The sequence below is a fragment of the Arachis hypogaea genome, chromosome 20 (genome assembly GCF_003086295.3).
Source record: "Arachis hypogaea cultivar Tifrunner chromosome 20, arahy.Tifrunner.gnm2.J5K5, whole genome shotgun sequence".
NCBI classification, from domain to species: Eukaryota; Viridiplantae; Streptophyta; class Magnoliopsida; order Fabales; family Fabaceae; genus Arachis; species Arachis hypogaea.
In genome coordinates this window covers 124,789,877-124,795,863 of record NC_092055.1, presented here as the reverse complement: position 1 = coordinate 124,795,863, position 5,987 = coordinate 124,789,877, and positions in this window count along the sequence as shown.

Sequence of the window (5,987 nt, the reverse complement as noted above, 5' to 3'; positions counted from 1 at the left end):
TTGGAATTTTTGGTAATTGTTTTTGGAGAAAAGGACAAAGTGGTCCTTGACTCTTTAGTCCGCAGACATTTAAGTCTCCGAGGAAGAGTTTTTAAAATGGGACAAATATATATTATATATAAATACATGTATAGTTTAACTCATTTTTAATATGTATTTTATATTTTAATATATATTTTACTCTGATAGCTTATTTTAGTGGCTGAATTTGATGTAAACCTAGTATGATTATTTTTTTTAAATAAGAGCTTTTTTAAAAATTTGTGTAAAATTTTTTTTTGCTTTATTTGTCATATATTAATTTAGTTTAGTCAACAAAGATTAAATTTTTTTATCACAGTCTAGTTTTGGAATGTCCTTTTGTTCTTATGTGTGGAGGGCTTTGAAGCTCATTAATATCTTCCAAGAAAGTATCTTTGTGAGATAACGAACATTTTTCTTTGCTTTTGGCTTTGTATTCTTTCATCTCAACCATAGCATTATCATAAGCGCAGTGTAGAATCACAGTAAACTCCTCAGATTCTGATGCAAATTCATAAATATTTTGTGACCGAAACACCAAATCGTCAAATCTCTTGCTTCTTGGCTCCAAAAGAGGCTCGTCGTGGCTATTCTTGATATGTGTGTGCCTCTTCTTTACGTTCTTGCTCCATTGTTCCAATATATATCTTGGTGACACTTTGTTTACTCACTCAAAGCTTAACGCGCTCATAGAATGACGGCACAATATGTCAATATTCCTCTTGACTCGAATAATAAGAACTGGCATTTAACTTCAGCTAATATCCTATCGTATGTAACTGCAAACTTGTTGAATGTTGAGATAAAAACCTGTTCTACAACTTCATATACCGTATAGCCTATATCGGAGTGTGTTGATCTTGTGATGCAATTCACTTTTCCTCTGAATTGTGCTTGGACATTCTTGAACTTATCGTGAATATTAGATAATTGTTAGGACAAATGATATTTATAACAATTATAATAACAAATATTCTTTTGTTTTTATGGATTTATAATTTTTTATTAATATTTTTTCTGATTTTTATGAATTAAATTGATTTTGTTATGCGTCATTTTATGTAGGCAATGTAAGAACACAAGCTTTGTTGAATCTAGTTGTTGAATACATGAAATCAACCCTTCCTTCTGTTGGCATTTTTCGTGCCAACTTGATTTTTTTTTCTTTTTTAACAGGAATAATATGTTGGAGAATCAAAATTTACAGTGTGTGGTTGAATTACAATCGAAATTTCAAAATTAATTTTGTGTCTATTTCGAATGTAATTAACATCGCTTTTATGCTAACTAGTACATTAACCTATTAATTTACTTTTTTAAAATTATGTATAGATAATAATGATAAAGGGTTAAGTACTTTTTTCATCCCTAAGATCTGAGGCCAAAATCAAAATCGTCCCCGATATTTTTTTGTTATTAAAATCATCCTCAACATTAGAAAACATTATAAAATCGTCCTTTTGCCCATAAATAATATTTTTTGGACAATTTTACCCTTAAACAAAAATAATAAAAAAATCTCCACACTCTCACCATTAACTTCACATCATCATCATCGCTTCGCATCTCCTCCCTCTCCCTTTCCTCACCACCATCACCACTGCCACCATAAGCATCACCACTGCCATCATAACCAACACACCTTTCTCTCTATTACCCGTTCATCACCCTAAATTATAATCCCCCACTCATTACTCCCAACACTTTTCTTTCAGCAACAACAACCCCAAAATAAATCAACAGCAACATCCAAAAAATAAATCAACAAAAATTTCAAATTAAACAATAATTCCATAATCATCAATCACAATTTCAGATCCAAAATCAGCAACAACAGAAATTAAAAAAATTAAAAAGCAAGAAATGATGTTTATGTTCTTCAAAAATAAAAAAAATAAAAAGAAAGGAAGAACGAAGATAGAAATAGAGAACTCAAAAGAGGGGTGGTGTTGCTGCCATCTGTTGCCGTCGCGATTGAGGGAAAGAGGAGGAACGATGTGTGGGAAGCTACTGCTGCTGGCGTTGTCACAGTTATAGCTAAGGATATGAATGACGGTGATGAAGAATGACGTGATGGCAGCGGCCAGAGATGAAACCACTGGAGTAAGAGATCCAAATTGGTGGTAAGAGCTGAAACGACGCTGTTGAGGTCGATGCCGATATAGTTGTCGTTGAGGGCTAAGGAGGGATCGGGATTGCCGAAAAAATGGTCGTCGTGGGTGGCTGAGGAAGGTGAGGCCAACACCAATGGAGGAAGGGTTGAGGTTAGTGATGGAGAGGGAAAAGAAAGTGGAGAAGAAGGTGCGGGCGAAGATAGTAGGACCACGAAAAGGGAGAGAAAAAGAATCGGGGTTGGGGGTTTCGAAGAGAGGGGTATGAGGAAGGGGATGGAGAGGGAAGAAAGTGAAGAGATACGGGGGGAGGGTTTTGTTTTTATTTTTTAATATTATTTTTATTACTTTTATTAATTATTAAGGGTAATTTGGTAAAAAAATTGAAGTAAAAAAGGACGATTTTATAACGTTTTGTAACGTTGATGATGATTTTAATAACAAAAAAAGATCGGAGTCAATTTTGATTTTGACCTCACATACACACACACACAATATATATATAAGGTGCGGGTTGGTCGGGTAGGGTTGAGGCTCAATCCACGTCCTACCTGACCCGCACGAGAACCCTACCCGCATCCTACTTTACTCGCTGCGGATCGGATTGGCAACCTTACCCCACAGGGACGAAAAAAATATTTAACCAAATTAATGATTAATTTAGATAATAAGCATGTCATATTAAAATTAAATGGACATAATTTCAACTCTTAGAATTAATAAAATAATTATTTATAAATTATATATAATTAAAGATATTTTAATTAAGAACGAAAATTTTTACACTAACTCTCTTTTATATTTTTATTATATATAGGTTAGAGTAAAAATAATTGCTTTCATCATAAGAAAGTAGACTACTAAGTACTTCCTTTCTAAAGAAAAAATGTGTGTTTTTGGAAGTATCAATTTTCACTAAAAAAATAGTTATTATGGTCATTCTTTTTTCGTAATTACGACGATTTTAATTGTCATTATATCTAAAAATGGCACTTTTAAAAAACATTGCAATTTAAAGTGCTATTTTAAAAACTGCTATAATTCCTATAGTTAAAATGACAATTTTTAAAATGTTTAAAATAACGGTTAAAATCGTTATTATATCCAGATAAAATAATAGTTTTTTATAATCACCGTTTTTACTAAGTTAAACTAGTATATTATTTTACAAAATGGCAATTTTAACTATTGTTTTTACCGAGTTAAAATAAAAAATTTTCTCATTTGAAATAGCAATTGAAATGCCAATTTTTCAATATTAAAATAGTAGTTTTTTCTCATTTAAAATGTTAATTAAAATCATTATTTTGACCTCATTAAACTAATAATTTTTTATTTAAAACTTAATAATAACAAAAAATAATAAACCATAAACAAAACATTAAATATAACTATTTTTAATTCATGCCTAATCATGAAAAATCAAAAGTTGTAACTCATCAACAAAATAGTAAACATAGTATATAATTTTTCAATATCTAAAATCAAAAGTCATAAATTCTAATGAAAACATTATTAAACATAACATATGACTTTTTAATTATATGTTTTTTAACATATAATTCTTAAATACAAAAAAGTCATACCTATCAAACAAATATAAAATCTGAAAGAATGCACTATTATTTTTATTTATAAATATTTAAAATATTGATAAATTTATATATAAAAATAAAAAATAATGTTATACTCATAAAAAAAAAATTGTGACTATAAATAATAATTTATTCTATCTAAAATATACTGACAACTGCCCCTTGTATTTGTTCATTGATAAGGTCAAATAATACTCGTCATATCACACGAGAGATTTAACATGAGTAAATAAAACTTATCTCTAAAATGCGAATGAAACTTTTTCACGAATTAAAAAGGCATCTCCTCTCACTAATATGCATGGTTCTGAAAATCGGATCGAATCAATCGGTCAAATCAAGATCGGCGATAAAAACGGTCCAATTTAGTATTTAAAACTGTCAAATTAAAAACTGCTTAAAAATTGTTGAACTGACTAGTACCAAAAATCGACCAATTCTTATAAACGACGTCGTTTTAAGGATTTTATTTTTTAAAAAAATCCAATGCATAATGCATCATCCACCCCCTTCCCTCAACACCCCTTTGTGACTCATTCAGAATCAGAAAAGCAAAGCTTCAAAGTTCAAAAATTTGAGTTCTAAATTTTAACAAAAAATTAGGGTTCTGCCGGCGCTGTCCGTTGTGGTCGGCGCCTCTGCGGCCTCCTCCTTCCCCATGTCCTGAACCCAGCCCCTCTCTTGTAGTTCGGCACATCGTCCCCATCCTCCCGTGGCTTCTCTGGTTGAGGGTTGGAGCTGCTCGCTGTCGTGTCGCCGTCACGCTCACATAGAGGAAGAATCATCACAAGCGTCGTTGTTTCCTCCTTCTCTCAGTCAAGATGTCATGTGCTTCTCAGGTGCACCGCTGTCTGCTTCTCAGCCGTTCTACTCTCCGCGGTCCTTGTCGTCCGCGACCCTCAGTCACGCTGCATCCTCTATCTTAGGGTTTGTAGCTTTCTTCTTTTAATTTCTTTGTATGTTTTGGTAATTTTTGATGTGTTAAATTTATTTCTCTATTTGGTTCTGCTATGCTGCTGTTTTGTATGTGTTTCGATTTTATTATTTTAATTTACTGATTATTGATTATTGAATGTAATGTGATTATTGATTAACTTTGGTTTTTCTATGTTGCTGTTTTGTGTGTTATTATGTTGTTGATTGTTCTAGATTTTTGAATGTGAAATCATTGATTTTGTGTTGTTATGCTGTTGCTGCTACTTTTTTTTTTGTTACTAATTATTCTTGATTTCTAAATGTGAAATTATTGATTTTGTGTTGTTATGTTGCTATTGCTGTTTTTTTAGAGTGATTATTATCTGTTACTGTTTTTTAATTTTTGTTGTTGATTGTTCTTAACCTTAAAGTTTGTGAAGTTGCTGAGGACTTAAAACTTGACTATTTGGTAATGGATAGCATAGGCTTGGGTGCCATTCAGAGGTACTAACTTTATTATTTATTGAAAACCTTCATGCTTAACAATGTTTCGTTTTCAATGAGAACTAGTTACTGATAAACATGTTGATTGCAGGGTATTGCCGGAGAGTGTTATAAATTATGTAACTACAAAATACAAATGCAATTTGTCCTGTAACAATTGTCAAAGACTTTGTTCCTTTTACCGTTTAATCATGTTGTTGCCCTCTATTGATAGTATTTTTAGTTCTTATAAATAAATAAGCTTTGTGTTGAACTGTACATACATGATTCAGTGTATCTAGTTGGAATCAGAATTTTGATGCTAGAATGATGTGTAATGTCTTTAGTTTATTATTATAAAGTGACTATCATTCACATGAATTTGTTTATCGTATAAGGTTCTCAATCATCTCCTTATTAAAGTTATTAATTTATTATAACTTTTTGGTTTCACGATATTCTCTTGTCTTGTTTACTATTTAACTTTTTGAGTTTATATTTTGATAAGATCATATTTCTTTGATTGATCACATTTTATGTAGTGTTTTAAATTTGAAAGATAATTTAAAATTTATATAGACTATAATTATATTTTAAGATGTTTATTTATAATTTATTTATTATTTTATTTTAAAACAATTTTTCTAATTAAATTATCGTTAGACCAATGAACCAGTAAATCAGTGACTATAACAGTTCGATGACCGATTCGATTTTCAAAATCTTGCTAATACGTTTATTTACTCAAATAATTTTTAGTTTATTTAAGATTTAATTACTCAGTTGGTTCATATAATTTCACTAAATTTATAATTAATTTTTTATATTTGTTTCAATTGAATTTTTATATTACTTTTAATTT